Raw genomic sequence first — 23,956 nt, 5'->3', positions numbered from 1 at the left:
CCTGCACATTATTGAAGATGCCCCTCTTTATATCAAAATTAAGCCCATGGAACCAATTATCTCAGACATCCACAGAATGGTGGCTTTGTCTTTTCTGTGTGCCCATCCACACACAACCCGTTGTATGGCAGGTGCCCTCTACTTTAGCTCAACTTGTGCAGAATGTGCGAATTTTTGCTGGATACTTCAAAACCAGCTTTCTGTGTTGTGTGGGATCTCTTGCACGTGGATTGGATCTTAACAGTAAAAAAGCAATGTTTTTTTTCGCCAGTTGAAATCCCACTGAGATTCGTTAGATCTCATGCAAGGGATATCTGGGAAACATTTATTATGTAGGGGACGTTGTTAGTGTTATCTGTTTAGTTGCAGGCAGTTCTTACTTATTTATTGCACATTTCTGAGGAATCAAATTTTAATTAACATTTTATGAAGCTGGACTCACAGGAGCAATGGCAGTGTTATGGGTACAGGACAGAGAGATGAAATATAATGAAACAATTACTAAACAATCTGGGTATATCCATCTGAGCATATGTGAATGTGAAGGACACCACAAGGAATGTTAAGGTAGAAAGAGGTGAACAACTTGTAAGGTGAGCACACTGATTTCCAGGCCATCACCAGCTGTGTATAGACCGGACGCCACTAGAATTAATGTGCGACATCTGAATTTGATCGTTGAACCAAGCTTGGCAAGGCTTAGGCTGTTGTTTCTTGTCAGGAGGAATACATCTTAAAAGTACTGTAATCACAATCTCTTTCATGATTACACGAGGATTTAACGTAACATAATCCCCTATGAATTTTTATTTTATTTTACGGCACTACTCCCCAACCGTGGCAGAGTTCAACGTGGTTTAATGTGCTGACCCATCAGTCATATTAGACACCAATTTCCACCGAGGTACGTTCGACGCGAGCGTGGTGGGCTTGCGCAGCGTTAACGCGGCCGATTCGCGCACGCAAGCGCGGTCGGTCGGTCAGATCGGACGTTGCCCTGCAGGCCCACACCATTAAACAATCAATGTGCCGTGTTCAATCGAGATCCCATTTGGCCACCGTGTGCGGGTCCGGGGTGCTCGGTGGGCTCGATGAGACCCGCGGGAATACGGACGGCGCACGCAAGTGCCACTCCGCCTGTCAGGCTCACGCTTCTTTTGAGCGTCTCGCTGCTATAACGGGTGGCTCATTGAGACTCTGGCTTCTGATTTGGCTCCTACCCACCATGGGAAAAGTCAACAAGAAAAAACTGTTAGCATCAACGTTATGGTAGCCTCTTTGTGGAGGGAGGGGTATAGGTGGTGCCGTGGTGAATTTGGTGGTTGCGGAAAACTGTCACAATGCTTGAATCAATTCATGCGATGAAAATAATTTAAGATTCATGAAAATGTAATGTGCATTACATACCCGTGTTCTAAGTTGAATAATGGAGGTAAAACTGTAAAATTTGGACTTAAAAAACATAGAATACATTTACTATGTTTTTCTTATTTTCAGTTCAAAGATTTAAGCAACTCAAAAATAATTAGGCGTTACATTACCAATCTAATTAATTAATTCGATTTTATCCGTTTTCCAATAAACTGCTATTCCAAGGCCTCCCCTGTTGCGTCAGTTATGGAGATTTTTGGCCATACTTCACCGAGCTGGTCTATGCAGGTGACTAAAGGGGGGGGGGGGGGTGCCCAGGAACAGACGTCAATTGTCACCGATGTTTGCCATGGCTGGGAATCTGCCATGGCTAATATAAGAGGAGTCACCCTGAAGCGTTCTAGACTTCATCCCATTATCCATGTTTATCTGTGTATTACCGTGTGGATAAATGGAGCAATTGACGTCGACGAACACTTGAAATAGGATCAGAGGATTTACACTGCGCTACTCTGTCGTGCCCGTTACAATCACTGGTTGGTGCCGCGGTGAAGGATCTGAAATTGTCATGCTGGGAGCTCATGATGCACACCGCAGGAATTCGGAATGTCACGATTAAAATCCATTTTTATCGTGCGTCTTAAATTTCATTTATACAATTTAGGTGAATCATCCGCTAATATACCTTTAGGCTAATGGCGGAAAAGCGAGACCAATAAATAAGGAAGAAAATACAAATGAGATGTAAAAAAACAAGGCTGAAAATGTAATTGTGACACCGAATCATGACCATTAATACAATTTTTGGTGGGCGGTGGAGGGGTGTCGGGGACGAAGGGTGGGGGTTGAATTGTTACATGCCATTTAGGGACGTATCTACAAAAGAACACTGGGTTATTTTTAGGGTTGCGTCGTTTTTCTGAGCCTCCACGCCTCTGCCAACTGGTCACTTAGTTAATCCTAACAATTATCAATTCCGTGTCAAGGTCATGCAACGTGATGCAGACCTGTCATACTTAAACGTGGAAGTGGCGGAGAGATTGGTGCAAAGAAGTCACTGCAGCCATGCAGTGGCTGGAGTTCCTCGTGACCAAAGAGGTGGCGATTATAGATGTTGTCTGAGCTGTGGGTACAGTGTGGAGGGTATTCTTAGATCGGTGGTGCACGCAGAAAGTATGCCGTGGAGCTGCGTTACTGTGTCGCGCACGAGCCAAAATAGAGGCGGCACATTGGTTGATGGGCCCATGTTGATAACTGAAGCTTAATGGGTGCTGTAGATGAATGAGTCGTGACTGGCCTGATTTGAGCACAGCTTGGCTTTGCTGCACCGAATGAGATACAAGTCGCTGTGCTGCTCGCTTGAGAATCCACAAAGTTACGAGATTCACTTTCGTTCTTGACTCGGGAAAATGCAGCGAATCCTCTCGATGGCAAACGCCCATGCACAAATATTTGTTTTCATGGGGGGCATTAATTGTGGAGTTATTGTTTGTGTTGTGTTATTCATTTAGTTTAACGGTCATGGGCGACGGCAGTTTTGTGTGCTGATGCAATGTATCGACCACATACGAATTTCCAAAGCAAATTATGAGTCAAATAATTTGCAACCTTTTGTCAACCATTTCTTAAATGAATGAAGGCTTCCCTACTCCATGTTAACCATGGTGGTTGTTTGACCATACTGGTGAAGAGGTGCCCAAGACCGGCTCAGATATCGCTTACCACCGATGTTAATTGTGGCCGGGAATTAAACAAACCACTGCTCCACTACTCCCCACACTTTGTTTACTACAGCATTATTTATGTTGTGCTTTGTCTAACTCGTATCAAAAGTGCCCTGCTAAAAAATGATTGACAGCTTTCCTTAAAAAAAAACCGCCAGAGATCGTTTCATCCAGCCTAAATTTTCAACCAACGATTTTATTTTTACAAAATATTTTTTTCAAATGATTATTTTTCGTTCTATGACGTTGCTAGAGCTGCACGTCCCTTCCATTGTCATGTTATTCCTGTAACTGGCACACGAGATGGATTTATCACAGTTGACATAAATCACAACATCTTTATCTCTGAAGGCCTAACGAGGTTTTCTGCGTAAATGCCCTCCCCTTTGGTTTCCAGCGCCTCGCCTTGACGCGTGCTCTCGCGTGAATGGTGACTCTGGTATTTGTCTCACCGTTCGGGGTCTGTCAAGAGGAGCCCCCTTTTTTTTGCTTGCTCCTTCTGCCTCACCGACTGCCCGATCTTTCATCGCTTTGCAGGCTCGTGCCGAGTGATTGAGCGCGCCACATTGCTACGTGGCAGCTGTGAGGAACATGTGGGTTTGCGTACGCAGCGGACACAAGCGACGAGCTGCAATTACTAGGGAGTTAATCGGGCGGTGACAAAAGGGAGCACACGTCCATGTGCAGCGGTGCTGACGGAGGCTCGTTGGCCAAACTAGCATGTTTCCTCTCGAGCTCACCACCTTGAAATACTGCTTGAGATGCTGATGGATGAACATTCATTTCGTGAGTTTGTTTTGCCAAAAAACTAGTTACAATTATCTGTTAACTGCTTTTGCTCCAAAAAGTGTGGGGGGGAGTGTGTCCCCCCCCCCCCCATCACTGGCCCAAAGCCAGTCCTTGATTTGCACATTCCTATGGTGGGGCCCAGTTTGTTTGTAGGACAACCATGGTTACCTTTGGAAATAGTATAGAAGTATAAATATGATGAACTCTGAAGAAAGCATTGGCGCCCCGTGACTGTGAGATTGGAACCTGGGCACTTCCGCTTTGTGATCTGAACCACAATGCTACGCTACTGGATTGTGTTGTTTACAGTGCACGATAGAGCACATGGAATGCATGATACATGACTGAAGCTTAATTCAGAAATCACGGTCATTGCGGTCAAATAAGCGTCGCGGTCAAATAAACATCACGGTCAAATAGGCATCACGGTCAAATAAGCATGACCGGGTATTGTGGGGAGACTGGGGGGGGGGCATCATCCTCTCTTGAGAACAGTTGCTGTTGGGCTTCCTTAAAAGTGCTGCTCATTACCCCAATCCGAGGGATTAATGGGCCGAGTTGACCCTTCTCAAGATTTGAACCCACGATCTTTATGATCATTATCCCTGCTTGCTCCACTCTGCTGTGTTCTGGCCGTGTGAGTCACCGCGCTAAAACAATGCGTAATTAATTAGAATGCATTGTGATGTACGGTCGCAGCTTTTAGGCTGTACACATCCATTGTGAATCTTTTATTGGACCTTGTTTTTAAAGTGGAACGTTTGTCAACCCTCCCTTTGGAATTCATGGAAACTTGTGGAATTGTCTGAATTTGCATAAACATTGCCATAAAAGTAAATTTCTTAAAAAATGTGCTTCATGCAAACGGATAAACATTCATAACGACACTCTATAAAGTACTGTACAGCTCACTCAACACTGAAATACAACACACACTTTACCCTATGAAGAGCCACATGGCATTATGTGATCTCCAACTATCAGCTGAGCCCATCTTTGTGCTTTCTGTCTCCTCTAAAGAGGGGTCATTACCCAATAAGGTAAACTGACTTCATATTTTCTGTTATCAGGCAGTGTTCATGGCAATTGTGGTGATTATTTATATTTGCTTTGTCTATAAAGAGTTGCCAGGTGGCTCATCGGTGGGGCGAGTGGCTGCTCACCATCATGAGGTTGCGAGTGCAAATCCTGGCTGGGGGATGATTCGGCCCATCATCCCTGTTGGATAGATGAACAAGTACAACTTAATAAGAATACGTTTTACCCTTTCTGGCAATAAAACAGGTGTTAAGATGTTCAAACACGAATTATATAGATAAATAGATAAAAATAAGTACCACTTTGTGGGGAGTTCAACACTGGTTGTCCTATGGGTAGACCCCACTACCTCTGCCATAAGAATGTGGAATTGCAACCACTGGCTGCGGGCTGTAAATAGGAGGTGAGCACCGCTTCAGTGCTCTTTTAAGCAGGAAATCTAATTAAACTTTCATGTAAAAAAAGTGGTGTATATATGTTATGCTGCCTATTTAACTATAAGTTTTGCAACGGTGTCAAAGCAGAGGAAAGGCATGTTTTTCTGCCAGCTTGGCTCACAGTGCAAGCGAGCGCCACGGTGGCAAGATGTTAACTCTCCACCTTGGTATACAGGAGGTTGTGGGTTCGATCTCGTCCTTGACGCTTGTATATTTGAAGTTTGCATGTTCTCCCTGTGGTCGTGTGGATTTTTTTCTCCGGGCCCTCTGGTTTTTCCTTCCACATTTAGAAACGTGTGTTTATAGCATTTGGCTGCTCTAAATTTCCACATTATATAAGCCACTTTATTGAGCTCTCATTTGTGATAGCCAGGTCACTTCTAAAAAATAAAGCTATGTAGCTCAGTGGGCCTTACCTGGTAAAATAAAAATAGTTTAGTTAAGAGCACGTCGCTGCTCTAGATGTGTGCCATGTGCCCATGACTGTTGTCGAGACTGCTTTGGGGATACCCTCTCTGGGTGGTAGCGGGATGGACGTTGAGACGGCGGCGTGTGAATGAGGGCTGACTTGGCCTGTCTCCACAACTTTGGCTTTGGGAGCAAACCAGGGCAGGCCTTCCAAGTCTGGCTTCTGGCTCGAAGCATGTGTGAAATAGTTCTTCTTTTGTAACTCGGCACCAAATGTTAATTCGTGCAAGATGCATATTTGTGTGTGTGCGTGTGGCGTGGTGATGTATGGTGTGGTGGCTAGCGCACCATGCTACAATCTCGCGACCTGGGTTTGATTCTGAGCTATGCACGCGATGTGAATGCCACAAGGTATGTAGCTTGACTCAAAGATAAATGAGTGCTTGATGCGGTGTGTGAACATCAGCACTGAGGAGACAAATGCAGCCAGGCATGATGCCAGCCACATCACCCCCTCATTTGCAGTTCCATCCGTACTAGGTGCTCACTGAAAGCACCTTCCTCCGTGGTCTATAATGCTTATGTGGCAGATCATTGTCTTTGTGGGTTTGTAACGGATCACTAGGAAGGAGACAGTATCTACAAGTGTGTGTTGAGGCCAAAATACACAGGTGTATTGCTGTAGATAGTGTTTGCAGTTTCACCTGTAAAACATGAACCCAAGGAAGCTGGAAGTCGTCGGGGGTCAGATCCGAATTGTCTGGAAAGAAACACCTCGGACGCCCACGAGGAATAAGAACTCAAACAATAATTACAGCGGTTGTTTTATGGAGTGCTGGCAGTCAAATTGTCCCCCCATATCTCTATGTAAGCCAGAAGCCAGTGGTGGAAAATTTCACATTTCTATGGACGGGGTCAGTCACACTTTAGGAACACCCACAGTTTGTTAACTTCTCACCTCGTGTTCCCTCCCCCTTCACTGACTCCATAGGGATGTATATGGGTGTGTGTGTGAGCACGTGAGCATGTGTGTGTATGTGTGAGAGAAATAAAATCCTATATTTGGTTTGCTCTGTGTTCCACTGGGCCTTCTCCAGTGGTGGCAAGGTTCAGCTGTTTGCCTGCCAGCTCCTGGCCCCAATCACTGTCCATGCGCAGTGTTTGGTTATTGTTATCCTCAAACAAGGAGGCCCTTTCATTAAAAAAAATCTTCACTGGTTTCACACGGAGAAAGTGTGTTTAGGCTGATTGAAGAATAAATTGGAACTACTTAAAATAAGAAGATAACTAGGATAATGAAATGAGGCTAGAATTCCATTTTGTCCCAGCAATGAAGTTGGTGTCAGGTTAGCAATGGGGCTTTGACCAAAAATGATGGCACCCTTCAGAATGGAAATGCCTGCATTTATGTATTCCAGTTGGGTGTCGGCTGTGCAAAGAGCTCTCAACTCTCCCAACAGTTTCACTACCCAGTAAGGGTCAACGCCTACAAAATTGTGGATCTCCACAGCAGCTTTCATATCGAATGTCTGTGCCTCTGCCATGGTAATGTGGCAGTTTTACTGCTGTATCAGAGCCGAAAAAAGAAAGCTAAGATTGGGCAGAGTCTTTGTCTCTGTCCAAGTGCGTACACACTATTTTAGGTGCCCTCCTAGTTTTATATTAAAGCAAGTCACAGGTTCACATTGAACTCATTTTCTCACAGATCCACATAAGGGTGGCTCTTGTTTTGCTGTGCACCCTCGTGCACACCGCCCCCGACGATGTGACACAGGGCTAATGTTGGAGATGAGTGCCGCCGCATGCTTATTTTAGCGCAAGATAAGAAATGCTTCTGCCTAAATGGCTTCTTAAAATATTTCGGGTGTCAATTGTGAATTGAACGGAAATGAGTAACGATCGCATTCTGTTGGAACAGCCGATGTCACGTATTTTTACACGTACTCCTTTAACGATGACGCGTGGATGTTTTGCCCCCCCCCCCCCCCCCCCTGGTCAGTGCAGGGTTAGAGGCATTAGGCCATGAGCGGCAGTGACTATTGCTGGCTTCCCATGGCTATGAGATGACTTGCCACGTCGTGCCGTGCCGCCCCACGCTCACAGCTGCTAGGGCCCACGCGCTGCTTCCAGGCCATCTATGGAATGTTGAGGAGCCCTTGCAGACCAAAGGGTCACATTTGATGCTAGCCAGGGATAGTCTGACTCACCGAGCTGTGACATGTGCGTGCGTGTGTGTTTGTGTGCTCGCTAACAGCACTTGCCCCAGCAGTTTTGTCAGGTTAGATGGGAGTCTTTGTCTTTTGTGTTTGTGTGGAGAGCGATGGCGCAGTGGTTAGGATGCTATGCTACAAACCCGCCGACCCGAGGTCAATTCACAACCCAACAGTGACGATTATCTGAACCAGTCCTGGGCCACCCCTAGGTCGACTCAGCCTCAAATGAGTACCTGGTGTGGTGTGTAAACATCGCCATTGGGGAGACAAAGGCGGTCGGGCCTGGTTGCTGGCCACCCACCCCCTCGTGTGCCGTGCCGGCCTTCATAGGTGCTCGCTAACAGTACTTTCCAGAAAACACTGTTCGGGCTATTGGGGGATCTTTGTCTCCGTGTATTTGTGGGGAGTGGTGGGGTGGTGGATGACACCCGAAGTAAGTGACCCAGATAACATCAGTGAAAGTGCTGTCTGAACCTCGCACGGTTGGCTACGTACGGTGCAAAAGAAGTTCAACATGGATTTCTACAACCTGCCCTAGAGCTTCACATCCCTGTTGGAGGTCGTCTCAGCCAATCCTACTCCTGGAATAAAACAGACATGATTACCACTCTTTGGCACACGCATAAATGTTAACAAAGAGGTTGCTTTCTGCCGAAGGTATATTACATTGTTCCATCTCTTCAGGACTGCCAAGGGAAAGGAACATGTGTTCTATTAAGGAGAGACACTTGGGTTTTTTTTCCGCTCCTACTTTTATTCCAATTGTGTTAACCGTATCATGTTACGAGACGTATTACACAATTGAATTCTCGCAGAGAATGGCCCACAGAAAGATAGATTGAAGAAAAACGGCTTCTGACCTCCCTTCAATGACCTCTTGCATTCACACGAGGTGGTACTGCACCTGCCGACATTCCTTACACAGCGCATTGTTTGTCGCACCGTGGTCAAATGAATAATTATCAGAGCTGAAACTTTTCCCCACCGATTGAAAAAAAATACAACTTAAATTTAACGACATTCTACTGTGGTGACACCATCAACTTACTTCACTTGTAAATCTGGTTCAATCACATTTGGCTACCCAGATTTGAACCTCGGCTCTCAGCATTTGCAGCTCATTGCTCCGACCACAGAGCCACCCTGCCACCTGTATACGTTTGACTGTTTTATCGTGCCAAATCCCATGAGAGTAATTTGGAAGTTTACACATTTTCTCATCGAGTCTTGTGTAATGTGAATGATTTTGAAGGGGGCTGTCGGGGGGCCAGCTGCTCGCGTGCAAATGCGCAACGTGGTGTGTAGAGCGGCCGGCTTGCAGCAGAAGCACGCTTCAGTGGCCACCGATACGGGAAGCTAAGTGGGAGGAGGTGTTGTGCCCGCTGTTAGCATGTCCACGAGCTACGTGTCTTGCACGTGCTCAAGTGTGCCGATTACCCACGTCGGCCGACTCTCGGCGTCTCGGCCTGTTCGTGTCCGCATTGCCGGGCCCACTCGAGAGGTCACTTTTGAAGTGGTGCCAGGCGATACCAGACTAAGCCTGCCTATCACCAGGCCGACGATGCCCCGAGGCATTTGCCTTTCAGCTGTCACAGCGCAGAACAGAATCGCACGTTTGTTTCCGCAAACCCACCCAGTTCTGGGTCACTCTTTTGTTGGACTCGTTTTCAAGTCCACAAGAGGTTTTTTGGTTAGATCGCTTAAATATATATAATTTTTTGTTATATTTGTGCAATCTAAATGAATATGTATTTACGCGATTGAACCCAAAAACTTATATTATGGATAATATTGGTCACGAAAGCCTACTTGTTAGACTCGTTTTGAAGTGTTTAACGGGTGAACTTTATCACACGCATTCTTCGACGGATGCTTGCCGAGCGACGGTCTAAGTAACACACTGAGATTTTAGCCATTAGACGGTATCACTGGGATCTTACCTGTAGTAATCTCATCCCCTTTAAGACTTGTCCAACAATCTGTATTACCACGTTATTTAGCCATTGTGGTTACCAGATGACACAGTAAAGTACCATTGCTTGGCAGCGCTGCCTTGAAAGAGGGACGAATATCTGTTAGAGGTCTTGAGTTGAATGCACAAGTAGTGCCTGCTTTTTATTTTAAATATAGGAACCAATAGGACTGTATTACAAGGCACCAATGGGATTCTTTGGGTTAACAGCTAAGGCTCCAAGAATTAGACTGATATCCCTAATTTTCTTTGCCCTTCAATTATTAACACCCAGGGATCACAGAAACCATCCAAGGCACTATTATGAAATTCTTAGGATACAATGTCAATGCCTGAGGCATGGATATAAAGTTTAAGTCGCAGCATAGCCACGCATAAGCAAGATAGTGAATAGATAATCCCACGCACAATGTATAAAATATTCAGTAAAAATGCAGTGAGGGATGAAGCCGCGATGGGCTTCCATTTCGAACGGTGCCACAGGCGGGCATAAGGAATCGTACGGGGTTACTGCCCTCTCCCCCTCCCTGGGCCTGCCCTGTAACGCTACACATTTAGCAGCGAGGTTGAGGTATTGATGATCGAAAAGTTTTTTTTTTTTTACGCATGTGAACATTAAAAAATTGTCACATAATTGCTTCATTAGAAGCTGTGGATTTTTTAAAATTGAATATACTTTTCGGTGTGCCCCATCGCGGTATATGTCCAACATCAGCCTAGTTATATTTTACGCATGTGCGCATGTATGTGTGCGTGCGCAAATATTGCTAGTATAGCAGCGCGCTGCGCTCCAAACCTGGTGAACCGAGTTCAATTCCCGTTCACCACCAGCACCAGTGATAATTATCTTAACCGGTCCTGGGCCTCCTTCTCTCGGTCGACTCAGCCTCAAACAAATACCTGGTGCGATCACTCGGGAGACAAAGGCGGCCGGACATGGTGGTGACCACCCACTCCCTCGTGCCGTGCCGGCCTTCATAGGTGATCACGAACAGCACTTGCTCCTCCAGTCTGTTAAGGCTATACGGGGGACCTTTGTCTTTGTGTGTATGTGTCCCAATAGGGCTTCTTAACTCCAAGGTCGTCTATTTTAAATTCGGCACCAAATGACATTAACAACCTTTAGTTGCACTTCCAAGAAAATTACATCACCAGCACAGGGTAGTGCTTATTTATTTAATAACTAGACCTTTACATTTCCACAACTAAAGCACTTTACAAAAAAAATGGAGATACAACCGGACAGTTAGGTAAAAACTCACAATTGTTTTTTTAACTGCGATGGGGAGCTCACACAGTGTGGACACATTGGTAACAATCAAAGGTTGGCGATTACTTTACGAGTCATCTCTATGGGATGGATGCCAATTCATGGGAAGTCAAAAGTTATTGTTTTTGTGCAGTGGCTAGTCTCTGCCGTAGGAATGTGGAGTTTCCAGATTTTACATAGGACTGCTCGCGGTTGTGAGCACAAGGCCACCAAATGTATATTTAACAATTCCAAAATCCCTCCCCCAAAAATATCTTTGTGCAAAGCCCCATCATGAATCGTCCAAGACAAACTTAGATAAGCTTCCAGTTCTCATGATTCATTGGAAATGCTGAGACCCGATGCATCCAAACTACGGAAACCTCTTGGGAATTACAGTAACAAGAGTAACAGGAAAACACCCCGAGCTAGTGAGTGTGGCCATCCTGTCGTAGATATATATGTCCCGTGGAAAAGTATCATGCGGCTATGAATATTGTTGTCATGTCATTCGCATTTTTGTCCACTCTCGTGTCTGAGAGTTTCTCATTTTTCATTATCATTCTGCACAGGTCCCTCATACGGATACTCTTTATTTGCTAGCGCTGCAAGTGCTATGAAACTGCCCTTTGTCCCGGGCTTGGAATTGACCACTCGCCATCCATCGCCTTACCGTGTGAAGCTGCAAATAGACCCACTGCTGCACTATTTTGAGTTGTGGCTCTAATGTAGGAGGGTGCTGAGAGGGGCGGGGGGTGCATGGCAGCCTCTTCATAGATGCCACAATGAATGTTAAAATTACATCCCTGTCTGCGGTTGTCATAACGCAGATGTTTAAGAAATTTTAAACTCCGATCCATCAGAGACTTTTTTTTGGGGGGGGGGGGTAAATCATTGTTGTCTATGCTGTTGCCATATTTTAAATATCGTGTGCCTGTCTAAAGTACACGTTTCTTGTTCGTAATGGGCAGCGAAGTGCCACTTTGGTCACGTACGTGTCTAATTCAGAGCGCTTCCAAACTACAAGTGATGCCTGAAGCCAAAATGTCTGCTTGCTCCAACGAGCAATGTGCTAGCAGTCATCTCCTGTGGTGGGCCTGAGCCAGTGATGGAGATTCGTCTTTCCATGACAGGTGTCAGTCTATCCCAAGGATGGCAGTTGTTAATGTGGTACTTATTTTAATGACCCTTTAGGCATAATAGGGTGACCCAACCAATGACCAGGTTTTTAACATGTAACCTCCCTTAGGTGAGTTGAATGTTATAGCTAACATGTGCCACTCGGCTCCTTCAAAACTAAAGTCAAAGTTGTCACATGATCTCTCTTGTGAGAGGTGTTGCTCCCTTTTTAGAGGTAATTTGCAGTGGGCTAGTTTAATGGATTTATTCTGCTCATCATGAAAAAACGCTAATAGAGAATACAACCTATTTACACTTAAGAATTTGACAATCAACCACAGTCGTATTTATAGCAACAATGAGGCCCAATTGATGGGCAGGCTTCTACAGCTCACGCCACTGCCAAGCCATCACCTGTTGTTCTTTGCAGGCGTGGTGGATCGCTGAGCACTAGACCACTTGCAGAGCGGATGCCAGGCATTTTTTGCTTATTTAAAACAATGCGCCGAGTTACTTGCGGCAGTGGCAATATTCGTGGTGATACTGCATTTGCAGTGATGTACAAACACAGGAAAACAAAACTTCACACTTACGTCAATAGCGCTGCCTCAAAAGGAAATATGTTAGCAGGTGACGTTATGGGCAATGGGCCTTCTTCATGGTACATTGTTTTCCAGCATTTTGCAACACTACCAAGCTGTTTTACAGGAATATAGCAAAATACCAGATTGGTTAATTTACGATGTCAGATACAACTCTGCTTTGGTCTACTAGAGGCCACATGCTTGAATATTCGATATTTTGCCCGTGACATTTTTGTGCATAATAGAGGTTTTTTTGGGTTAGATCGCTAAAATATATAAATGTATCGTTAAAACCCGCCACCACCCGACACAGCCAACTAGTAAGGGTTGTCACGTAAACAGAACGTGGCCAATTCGTCACGAGTACAGCACTAACCGGTGTGTTGGAGAGCCAAGCCACAACATTTACAATCTGAGTACAACGTTTGGGCAGAAATTACAACTAGCTTCATCAGGCGACAGCCAGATTTGTGGAGAAGTCCCCCTGTTTCGTTCATTATATATTTACACGATCTAACCCAAAAATCCTCTATTATGGATGATATTGGTCGTGAAAGCCTACGTGTTAAACATTTTTGTGACTGCTTCAGAGACCAAAAAAAAAACACGTTGCTTCTTTCTGAGGAGATGTTGAAAAATGAAATCCGTCTGTCACAGTCGGTTATGAACAATCAGATACGCTGTTCTGTGGGTTAGCATTTGTTGCAACATTAATGAACTGTCAACGCTGTCAAATATTTATATCAGAATGTCGTCTTTTTTTAATCAGTTCCTTACAAGATACGCTCTCCTCAGCCATGTAATACTTTATTTAAGGGGGGATTTTTTTACATACATAAAATGTATTCGCGCTTTTCCGTACATGCGTAATAGTTTAAAAATGCTTCCTTTGATTAAATAGGCTCATTAAGAAGTTCTACGTATAAGTTTTAAGAATCGGCTCACAGGGTAATGAAAATATGGACCCTATGCTGCTGCTGCTGCGAGGATTAGCTTGAGGACATTTCAAGCACAACATTGGTCTCTCGGAAAAAATCGGAGCCTCGGTGGCGTTTTAATGAAATGAGGACACGGGAAGATGTAAGCGGTGCTCATTCTTACAAGGCACAGGAGGTCTGCTGGCTGGACGCCTTCAAAGACGTCGTATGGCTTTGAAGGAAGCTCCTGGCCACGATGCATCACCGCTGCTGGCAAGGAGGGCCCCTCCTCGCCCTTGTGGATGCACGAGTTAGCTTGACACACAGTGAATTTAAAGGCAGATATGGAATTAAAGTGCCCTCTCAACGGAACCATGCCCACTAGCAATTGTTGAAGGCAGCCCCTTGTTTCAATGCGTGGTAGATTTTTTTTAATTGTCTGCTCATAGTAAAAAATAAAATTTTTCATTATTTAGGCACCTGTGGAGTGATGGAACTGTAGGGACTCATGGTACACCGTTGTTAAATATAGTCTGCCAGCTGCAAATTAATTTAAATCTTTAAATTAGCGAACTTAGTCGCCTGCCACTGAAGGGAAGACCTGGAGCTCAGTACAGAGATCATGCAGAGTGCCTCCGTGAAAATGATTTACAACTGAAACTCATCGTCAAACCTCTGCAGCAAAGTAACGTCCCTTGGTAGGCATGTACTCAACTCAAAAAGGGACTCATTAGAGGTGCAAATGTAGTTTCCACGAGTGTAACAGACAGCCATCTCGTGCAAGAGTTAAAACAAGCTCGACCAAGTTTCCTCACCGTACTCGTCTCCGTTCGCAGTCATTGAGTAGGCAGTGGAAATTCCACATTCCCTGGTGGTGCTAGTCTGTCCAAAGTGCGACCACTGTTAACAGCCTTCGTTTTCCCAAGGAATATTCCCCATGCTGCGAGGTGGTTACAGCATAGAGTCGTGTTGTTGTACCTTTGGCGGTGGATAAGAGAAAGCCCTCCCACATGGGTTCCACCCAATAATAGTAATAGGAATGACAGCCACACACCTGGGATTACATGATAGTGCTGGGAGGAGTGATTCGAGGTATGTGTAGCAAGCGACGTGGATTGAAGCTGCAGGGAGCTGGAGGTGATGGCGGCACATGACACAACAAGCTGGTTTTCCATCATCACGTCTCGTGAAATGTCCAATAAGGATGGTTGTGATAAACACCGTTATTACAATGCCCGATATTTAAAGATGTCGTCATCTGAATGGGCAACGCTGGTGAGAGTGCTCCACTCACAATCCGAATAGTTGTGAGGACAAAGCCTGGCTCGGGGTCAATTCAGCCCCATTCACAACCTTGCGAATGATAATCAAGTACCACTTGTTGCGGTTGTCCAAAGGAAAGGCCGGTTCCCGTCATAGGAATGTGGCATTTCCATAACTATCTGTCTTAGGACCGCCAGCGGAGATGAGCACCGGTTGGCACTTGTGTGATGAGGGAAACACTTTGTTTTTAATGAATTTGACAACATATTAGAACAAACTGTACTCATTGATAGATGGTATCGGTCAAACTTTACAACATGGAAGTCCAGAATAAACACCGCATTCAAGATCCAAACATTTCCCCCTCCTGGATTTTACATTGCTTGAAGACAACGATGTAACCATCAACCGCTTCAGAGCACCAGCGGGCCAATGCGCACGTCAGAGGTCGCATTCGGGTACCCGATACCCGTACCCTACCCGATACCCGGCTACCCGTACCCGCCGGGTACGGGTACGGGTAGCCGTTTACGACCCTGGTGCGGCTGGGTACGGGTAAGGAATCAAAACCCGTTTGCGACCTCTGGCGCACGTCTCCTTCATGAATGTAACATGAAAGACAAGCCACAGAGTGCGACTGTGAGCATGAAAACAAAATTACGGTTCATATAGTAAACCACCGTAGTATGCGCTGCTTGAATGAAGGAGGTATAGCAAAACTACACGAGCTCTCTGTTGAAGCCCTCTCATGGCTAACAGGCGTCTAACATTGGCACCTAGCTCCTGAATATATTGCTGCTGCACGCAAGAATGGAATAGTCAGGGCTGTATTAATGTTCTCACTGAAGGGAGGAGGATGCTTTGCTTCATGTGTGTGCCTCACCGAGATGCATAAGCGGCTTAGGGCAGGGTAATCCTTTGCTCGAGGTGAGGGCACTTTTCCTACCACTTTGCATGTTGATGGCGGCGTGTGAGTGACGTGAGGAAGCGTACGTACACCTGCCAGTATTGAGCTTGCTGCAAGTAGCAGGTTATGTAATGAGGAAGCACGTTTGGCTCAAAACGTGAGATGTAAAATGTCGTTATTGTAACCTTGCATGTACATGTCGACATGTACAGCCTGTTTTCTGTCAATCCACGGATGTTTGAGGGCCTCCCCACACATTGCAGGCTATATGGGACATTTTAGCGTACTTCACCACGCTGGTCAGAACAACAGTCGTTTTTTCTGCACTGCCCTCTATTTCCTACTCGTACGACAATGGTCTTGTGCACATGGTGGTCGCCCATCCAAGCACCATCCCAGCTCAGCCCTGCTTAGCTTCTAAGATTGGACCAAAACGGTCGAGTTTTTTTTCTCATATTTTACATTCCAATTATGCCGTTCATGTGTACGTATTATGTTGAACTTCTTTCGCACCGTACGTAGCCAACCGTGCTAAATCGGAGGTTCAGGGGAAGGACAACAAACTAAACACAAGCACTTTCAAAGAATATATTTTTTCAATCTAGATTTAAAAGTGCATAGCTCCAGTCACCTCCTAATGTCAGAAGCAAGAGCATTCCTCACGACCGCAGAAGCGCATCTGAGAGCGCACGATACGGTGACCGTCTTTGTTCGATGGCCAGCAGCCAAAAACCGCTGCGAGGATGATCGGAGTTCATGTGATGGTTTATGCTCCTTCACAAGAGGAGCATACGGGAGGAGCACGCGATGTCAGGACACCGTCAAATTAGCATTTGGAACTCTTGCAATGACCACCACCTTGTGTTGGAGAATAGCGTCCAGAAGATGATATCTTCTACAGGCCCCGCCAGGTGCAATAGGCCCCTTTCGGGGATGCATCCTTATGCTTTTCAAAGAGTCTTTTGACAATCAAGATACATTTTATTGTAATAATAAGAAGAAGAATGCAATTTATAACGCACACGGTATCTTACGGACATGAATGACTGTGACACTGAGGTGCGGAACAAAGCTCGGAGTCGCTTGGATGCGAGACAAGAGAGGTGGGGCCTTGAATGTTCCCTTAAAAGTCGGTGTTGATTGAATGCCGCCAATGTGCGGCGAGATGGCGTTCCAGATGGTGGGGGGCTGGCGGGGGGCTGGCATGGAGAAACGACGCCTGGCAGTGATGGTCCTGGTCCTTGGTTTAGAGAGGAGGAGGTTGCGAGTCGCGCTGCTGCGGGAGAGTTCCACCGTGAGCTGTCATGCTGGGTGACGGCAGCGAAGACGGATGCGGTGGATGACGGAGTGTAGAGGCGCGGTGGCAGGCGATCTTACAGCTGACCCTGCTGCCAATGATGGAAGCCAGTGATCAGAGGTAGAGAATGCCTCATTACCAAATTGGCCACAGTGGGGGTTTTTTGCAGTCAGTTAGTGGTTGGGCCGAGACCAAGAAATACGTCAACACTTGAGAAGCCAGTTTCATCGTGGGTGGCTGACACTCGGATTTGAACCCAAGAACTTGTCCAGTACTCCATCATGCTATTATCCATCCAGCTACTTCAAGCCTAATCCTTATTGATGGCTTCATAGATCATGTCTATTAGATGGGATATTACGCTTGCAGTGTATACGAATGAATTGTTTATAGACACACTGGTTAGCACGCTGAACCATGACCCCAGAAATCTGATTGTGAATCCCAGCCACTGCTAATGTCAGTAGTGAGTGATATCCGAACCTCTTTTAATTAATTTAATTAGCGACAACGACTGTGTAGTAATACACATGGGATGCTGCCGTGGTGCGATGGTGAGCACGTGGGTTTTGCAAACCAGAAGTTATCAGTTGAATCTCGCGAGAGTTTAAACAAGAGGAACGTTTCTTAAATCCCCCTCCTCTGTATACCCAGCAGCACAAATGGGAACACCACAATGATTGAATCTCTGAGTTTCTTGTGGTTGGGTAAAGTGTGGTTACTCCCACCTCTTCCAAGATGCCTGGCCAGCGTGGAAGAGTAGGCCAAAATATAATATATGTATGTATGTTAAGCTTCTTTCGCAGTGTACGTAGCCAACCACGCTAATCGAAGGTGCGGGGGAAGGACACATCTGTAGGTGATTTCTAGAGCTCCCTCTAGTAGAGGCTATTTTACCACCAGTGGCTTGAACAGGACATTTCAGGGATGCACGTATACCTTTACCTATTATAGATATGGCAATAAGTGTCCATGCAATGTACAATTTAAACTAATCTGATCAGAGATAAATTCGCACCTCCGATTGGCACGGTTGGTTACAAACGGTGTGAAAGAAATTCAACATTGCATGCATACTAAAAGGAAGTGGCACCTGTTTACGAGGAGCTTGCCTGTTGACATGGCATGTGGTTGTAGCAATCGCCCGTGGTGGGGGGGGGGGGGGGGTTTGACTCTCAATCGGATGGTTGTGGTTTAATTCCCAGTCACTGTCTGGTTCAGCACATAAACTGTCTGCAGCACGCAGTCAATGTGTATGTTGAACTTCTTTCGAACCGTACAATGACAACCGTGCTCATCAAAGGTCCGATAAAGTGACTTCTACTTCTCTGGATGGCAGCCGTGGTTATCGAATTGGGAGGCTTTCCCCTGCATTAGGAATGTGGAATTTCCACCACTGGTTCAGGACATGCGATGAGCACTGCACCATTGGCTCATCCATTCCGCAATGCGATTTCACCTCTCTTTTGACTTTCTTTTTCAAAAACCGGTATGTCCTAAATCTATGGCGATGTTCGATTTGCAGGTTCCATTGTGTAGACGGAGTTGTTTTTAACCAGATCACGGTTCGCAGTACAATTGCACTGAACTGGAGCCTGCCCCGTCAATCCTGCAGTCAGGATGTTGTGCGTGTGCCGTTCAAGGAAGCGAGTGCAAAGGGAGAGTAAAAACACACAAGCTCCACCACTTGCTAAAGTGTGGGGCATTTTGTATTTGGCAGGAAGCGGATGTTGTGAGCTGTGACCTTATGAGCACGTGGCCTTGAAGAAAACCTCAGCACAGGAGGAATCGTACAGGTGAGCCATTTACAATAACTCCTAGGAGGTCATTTCTTTAAAACTGATTTTTATATTTAGTTTGTTGTCCTTCAACCGCACCTCCGATTAGCACGGTTGGATATGTATGGTGCGAAAGAAGGTCAACATACATACATTCGCAGTGAGCATTCTCACTACGACATAGTGCTCAGGCAAAAGTTTGCGTGCCATCTTGCGTCTTTCAACATTTCCGTGGTATATATGTTTATGACAAAGATTCCCCGGATTCATAGTGCAGCGCTTTAACCACGACACTATACACAACTAGTGGTCCCATGGATCGATTGGATCCAGTCGTAGGGGTTTAGAATTCCACATCGGCTCTGTCCCACCAAAACAGATGAGTATCATCACATACTCGTATGACCATTGCGACACTTTGTTTTTTTTCACTTACAGCAAGTGAATGGCTTCATGAGATGAATAATATTTTGATCACATTGCAATGTCAGCCTTAGCGATGTAATCAATATTTTTTCTCGTACAGATCTGCTCCGGTGCTGCTGCGGTGCAAAATGTTGATTCACAATTTGGAAATTTCCAGTCAAGGGAGTCGACTCGACCCATATTTCCTATTGGTTGTTACAATGAGTAACGCTCTGTAGAATGTTACAGCGGTGGCTGTCCTCTCGACGGACTGTGCCTCCGTCATGGCAATGTAGAATTTCCACTGGCGCTTCAAGGCACCTTTTGTGGATATTTCAGTTCAGTTCATTTATTAGGTATAGCCCTGTGAGCCAAGCGGCTCTTGAATCGAGATGAGTGCCACTCTGACATTGTTTGGGCAGGGAGACGTTGACTTATGTAAAAAGTGAACTAAAAGGCCAGAAGTACTCTCCCTCCCCTGTTTATTAAACAATAAATGGAAAGACCTTGACCCATTACTGGCTTTACACCTTAATAATGAAATATAGCAAACGTTTCCCTGGGTGTCTTTTGCCAGGATTGACTGGGGGTTGGAGGGTGGGTGGTTGGGCTGGGGGTGTATGAAAAGTGCTGAGGGGGGGGGGGGAGGCGATTTCTTTCAGGTTTCCAAATTCAGCGTTCAGGTGCTTACACTTTTGTGCCCAAAAACAGAGTTAAGTGAGAAAAGTAGCCAGAAAGAGATCATCATGGGGCATGGTGCTGTTATGTGCGGCTTGCGCTTGCGACGCGTGGCAGACGCCGTTCCCCGGGGCGCTTGCACGTGTGCGCGCGTTCCTGCGCGCACGTTCACGTCATTTGTGAGATCCCATGAACGCCAAAACCAACCTCAGCGGTGACACGATTTGGGGGGCCGCACGTGAGCCGTGGTGACCTCACCACCGTCTTCCACCGTGCCGGAGGAGAAGGCCAGGTGCCGCTCTTCGGTGGAATTTTTTTTCATCTTCCATTCGACACGTTTGAGTAAAGCGTGCAATTTTCCAGTCGTGAAAAAAGTGTAGGCTCATTGAAGTTTAAATTTGCACCAGTTGATGTTTGGCAAAGGGTCCTCCCTATTGAAATGAGTTGGTTATATCAGTTGGCAATTCTAAACCAGTAATTTAAATTCCACTTTACCATGGGGCCAATCTCATGGTAAGAGACGACCGTTGCTTAATTCCCACAAGGTGTGGCCACTGCTCTCGTTATTTCTGGCAAAGTCAACTGTATTGGTTCTGCTGAGACATTAGCCACGCCATGGAAATGTGGAGTTTCTGCAGCTGGCTCTTGGTCATTGAAAGTATTTTTTTGGCCGGTTCACGCTTGCACGATGGAGTCGAAATTTTGACCTTTGACTCGGTGTACTGTACATGTACTGTACACGTATGTAACAGCACATTAAATGACGTGCACTGGACGTACAGTAAGTACGTGGCATTCGCTGTATTCATGACAAGATCCACATGTGCAGACGTGCTTCGGAGCTTAGCACAAAGGGATCTCATCCCACTGGGAATACATTTGGCAGGATGCTAACTTTTGTCCTCTTCCTTATGAGGGAAATACTCAACTCACTCTGAAATATTCGTAATTTCCAAAGTATATTTTAAAAAGCCCTTGTTTTTCCTCCAACGTGACCTTCCATCTCCACGCCTGTGTGGGTTTTCTGTGCATGCCGTAGTTTCCTCTGGTTTCCTCCCACATTGACAACACTCATTCAAATGGAATTGGCCAAACATCCCAAGGGATTGACCATCCTGAAAGTCATGAGACTCAGTGAAGCTTTTTGCCGGATAAATAACGGCCATGCGTTTATTTCTTTTGGCCACTCGGAAGTGAGTCACAGCTCACGAATGGCAGCCTCTGAACCCATTTCAGAAAGGTTTAAGTCGAATGATAATTATTTTTCTACTTAGAATTGAATTAATTTCTCCCCCCGCCCCCGCCCCTCCGCTAACTATCCATCCCTTTTATATCCTTAATGCTGGTTAAGAACCAAAAACGTGTAAAGTATTAGCTGCGAGCGAGCAGGCCAGAGAAAGGGCCAATTGTGGCACGTGCGTGCATGTCACCGGCTCGCTTAAGCGCGCGTGCGCGCACGCGGGGGCTTGTGTGTTGCTCCTTTGTGCTTCGGGGTCGTGCGCCCAACAGCGGAGGCCTTGTACGTCTCCCGGACACTCGACCCGCCCGCCCGGGAATCCCTTGTACTTTCTCAGCCGCCCATTGTGCTCCCAAACAGTCGGTCGCTGGTCCATTCCCGATGTCTATGATTTGAATCGAGGATTTTGCGTGTATGCGTGTGTGCATCACTTTAAACTCTCTCATGCTGTAAACGAGCACAATTGGACAAAGTGTCTCTGTCTCGCCTGCTTTTTTTACCACTTTTGCTCTTCTGTACAACAAGGAGTTGTACTGTACTCCCAAAAAAGGCCATGTGTTGTCCCTTCATCATTGTTTAACCAGAGCCGATGCTGCTGCCTTGCGTTCATGCTCCATTTTATAAGAAATGCTGAGATTTCGTTATCGTTTGCAACGGGTTGAGTGGGAGAAAAAGCTGACATACCAAAACAGATGTTTAAATGTTTTTTTTCCACACAGCACTGTACAAAATGGTACATTTTTATACTCTTTCTGCTGCCTTTTCAAGATCGTATACTTAATTTTTTTGCTATAATTGGGTGTTTGAAAGATGAAAGCAAAAATCACTGAATTTCGCTTAATTTCATGATGGCCTATTAGCATTGATATACTGCTGCATTACAGAATCTTAATTTGCACAGTGATGGTGTGCGTCTGATCTAGGAAGTCTCATATTTAATGATTTGCTATAACGACACCTACTTTGCATTTGCGCACACAACGCAGGCGCTTTGTTAACTCGTGTTTTAATAACACTCCGCCAAGTCCATAAAGAGAGCCACATTCCTGTTCGCACTCATTTCTTTTTTGTTAACCTGTTTCCAATAACAGTTTTTACATTGCTTCTTGTAGGCTGTGGGCACGGGATAATGAGCACTGAAAAAAAAAGCACTCAAAAAATGATACGTAACTTTTACTAAGGGGCAGATGCTTTTACTTATTGGGTTAAGATATATAATTCGGAGCAAAGCTTGACACCGTTTCCAATTGTTTATTGGGACGAATTAAATATGTCCTGAAAAAGTTGTGATTCAAGTATTCTTGCACACAATTGTTTGTCTACTCGCTGTCCGCTCCCCACACAGCTGCACATGGAACGGACTTTGATGTCTGTTGCGTTCTTTGTTTTGGAAGGATTGCGGCGGAGGCTGCCTTTTTTCCAAATTTAAGACCGTTATTTATTTGTGTTTTTCAATGCCTTGTGCGTCCTATTATTGTGGCTTGTTTGGCAGCGCTTCACCCGCGGGCGGTTGTGTTTCTCGTTGTCCCAACGCCACGCCTTTCCTCCCGGTTCCTCGCGTCAGGGGAGAGCAGAGACCCTGACCTCCGACCCCTCGGACCCGATCCCCCTCCTTTGCCCCTCTCCCACGGCCACCGAGCTCAGCTTGCTCAGCTTGATGGCTTTCTCTCAGTGCGTGCACCGCAACGCATGTCGTGTCCTATTTCTACATTGCACCATGCCTATGTAACAACTGAAACATTTTTGGTCCTTTAAACATCATTGTTATTATTATAATAACAACATTGCTGAATTAGTCACGTGAGTACCTTGTATACATCGGGGACAGACAAAACAAACAAAAATAGCCTACATAGCTAAAATGTACGTATTGAGAAGAGAATGGAAGAAATCGGCCAAGAGAGGGAATAGAATATGTATTTATACTGGAGGAATCCGATGAACTATAAAGCTCTTTTTCACAGATGTCCAGTAGATAGAAACACCCAGAGGCGAATGCTGCCAATGATGATAAGGGTGCTGATTTCTGACTGTCCAGTGCTCTGTGACCGCCACAATCAAACCGATTTGAACTGACCTCACCGACGGCCCTGACTGCACTGATTGCACTGACCATGCCGAAACCCCAATCGCCCCAATCGAACTAACCTCATCAATGATGTGGATTTCCCCAACCACACTCGCCTCGCCAGCCTGGGCCTTCACAAACCTCACCGACCACCTGAAATATGGTCATTGCGCCGATAGTCCCAATTACCCCCATCATACCAGGAACGTGCGGTCAGGGGAGGGAGGGAAGGCAGAGCCTCACCTGTCATACTCCAATAAAAAGAGCTGTTACGAAAAGTGAAAAAATAAGATTAAAAAAATATTAAGATTTTCCCACTGATCTGTGTTATAAATGTTATTTCTGTACGATTCCAATCATTTTTATAGTCAAAATCGTCAAATTTGCTGAGCTCCGCTGCAAATACAGGAAGAGACGAGAGGTGAGGCAGCGAAGAGCTCAGCCTCCCCTCTGATTGCGCAACCCCTCAGTAACTGGATGGAGCGCAGGCAATAAGCGTGTG

General features: G+C 45.7%; 1 protein-coding gene across 5 annotated transcripts in view; it reads left to right on the top strand.

The window, feature by feature from the left end:
• The window catches only part of LOC133346467 (talin-2-like), a 258,048-nt gene that overhangs the window by 84,214 nt on the left and 149,878 nt on the right, over window positions 1-23,956 (top strand). For 4 of the 5 annotated variants that reach the window (XM_061558071.1, XM_061558069.1, XM_061558073.1 and 1 more), the window contains exon 2: window positions 19,009-19,084. The exons of the other annotated variant lie outside the window; for it this stretch is intronic. The gene's annotated coding sequence lies outside the window, so the exon portion shown is untranslated. The remainder of the gene's footprint in view (window positions 1-19,008; window positions 19,085-23,956) is intronic. 5 annotated transcript variants of the gene reach the window in all.

The sequence above is a fragment of the Lethenteron reissneri genome, chromosome 24 (genome assembly GCF_015708825.2).
Source record: "Lethenteron reissneri isolate LAM-NWPU_2019-01 chromosome 24, ASM1570882v1, whole genome shotgun sequence".
Lineage (NCBI taxonomy): Eukaryota > Metazoa > Chordata > Hyperoartia > Petromyzontiformes > Petromyzontidae > Lethenteron > Lethenteron reissneri.
The sequence above is the reverse complement of the archived record's forward strand: the minus strand, read 5'-3'. Positions and strand labels throughout refer to the sequence as shown.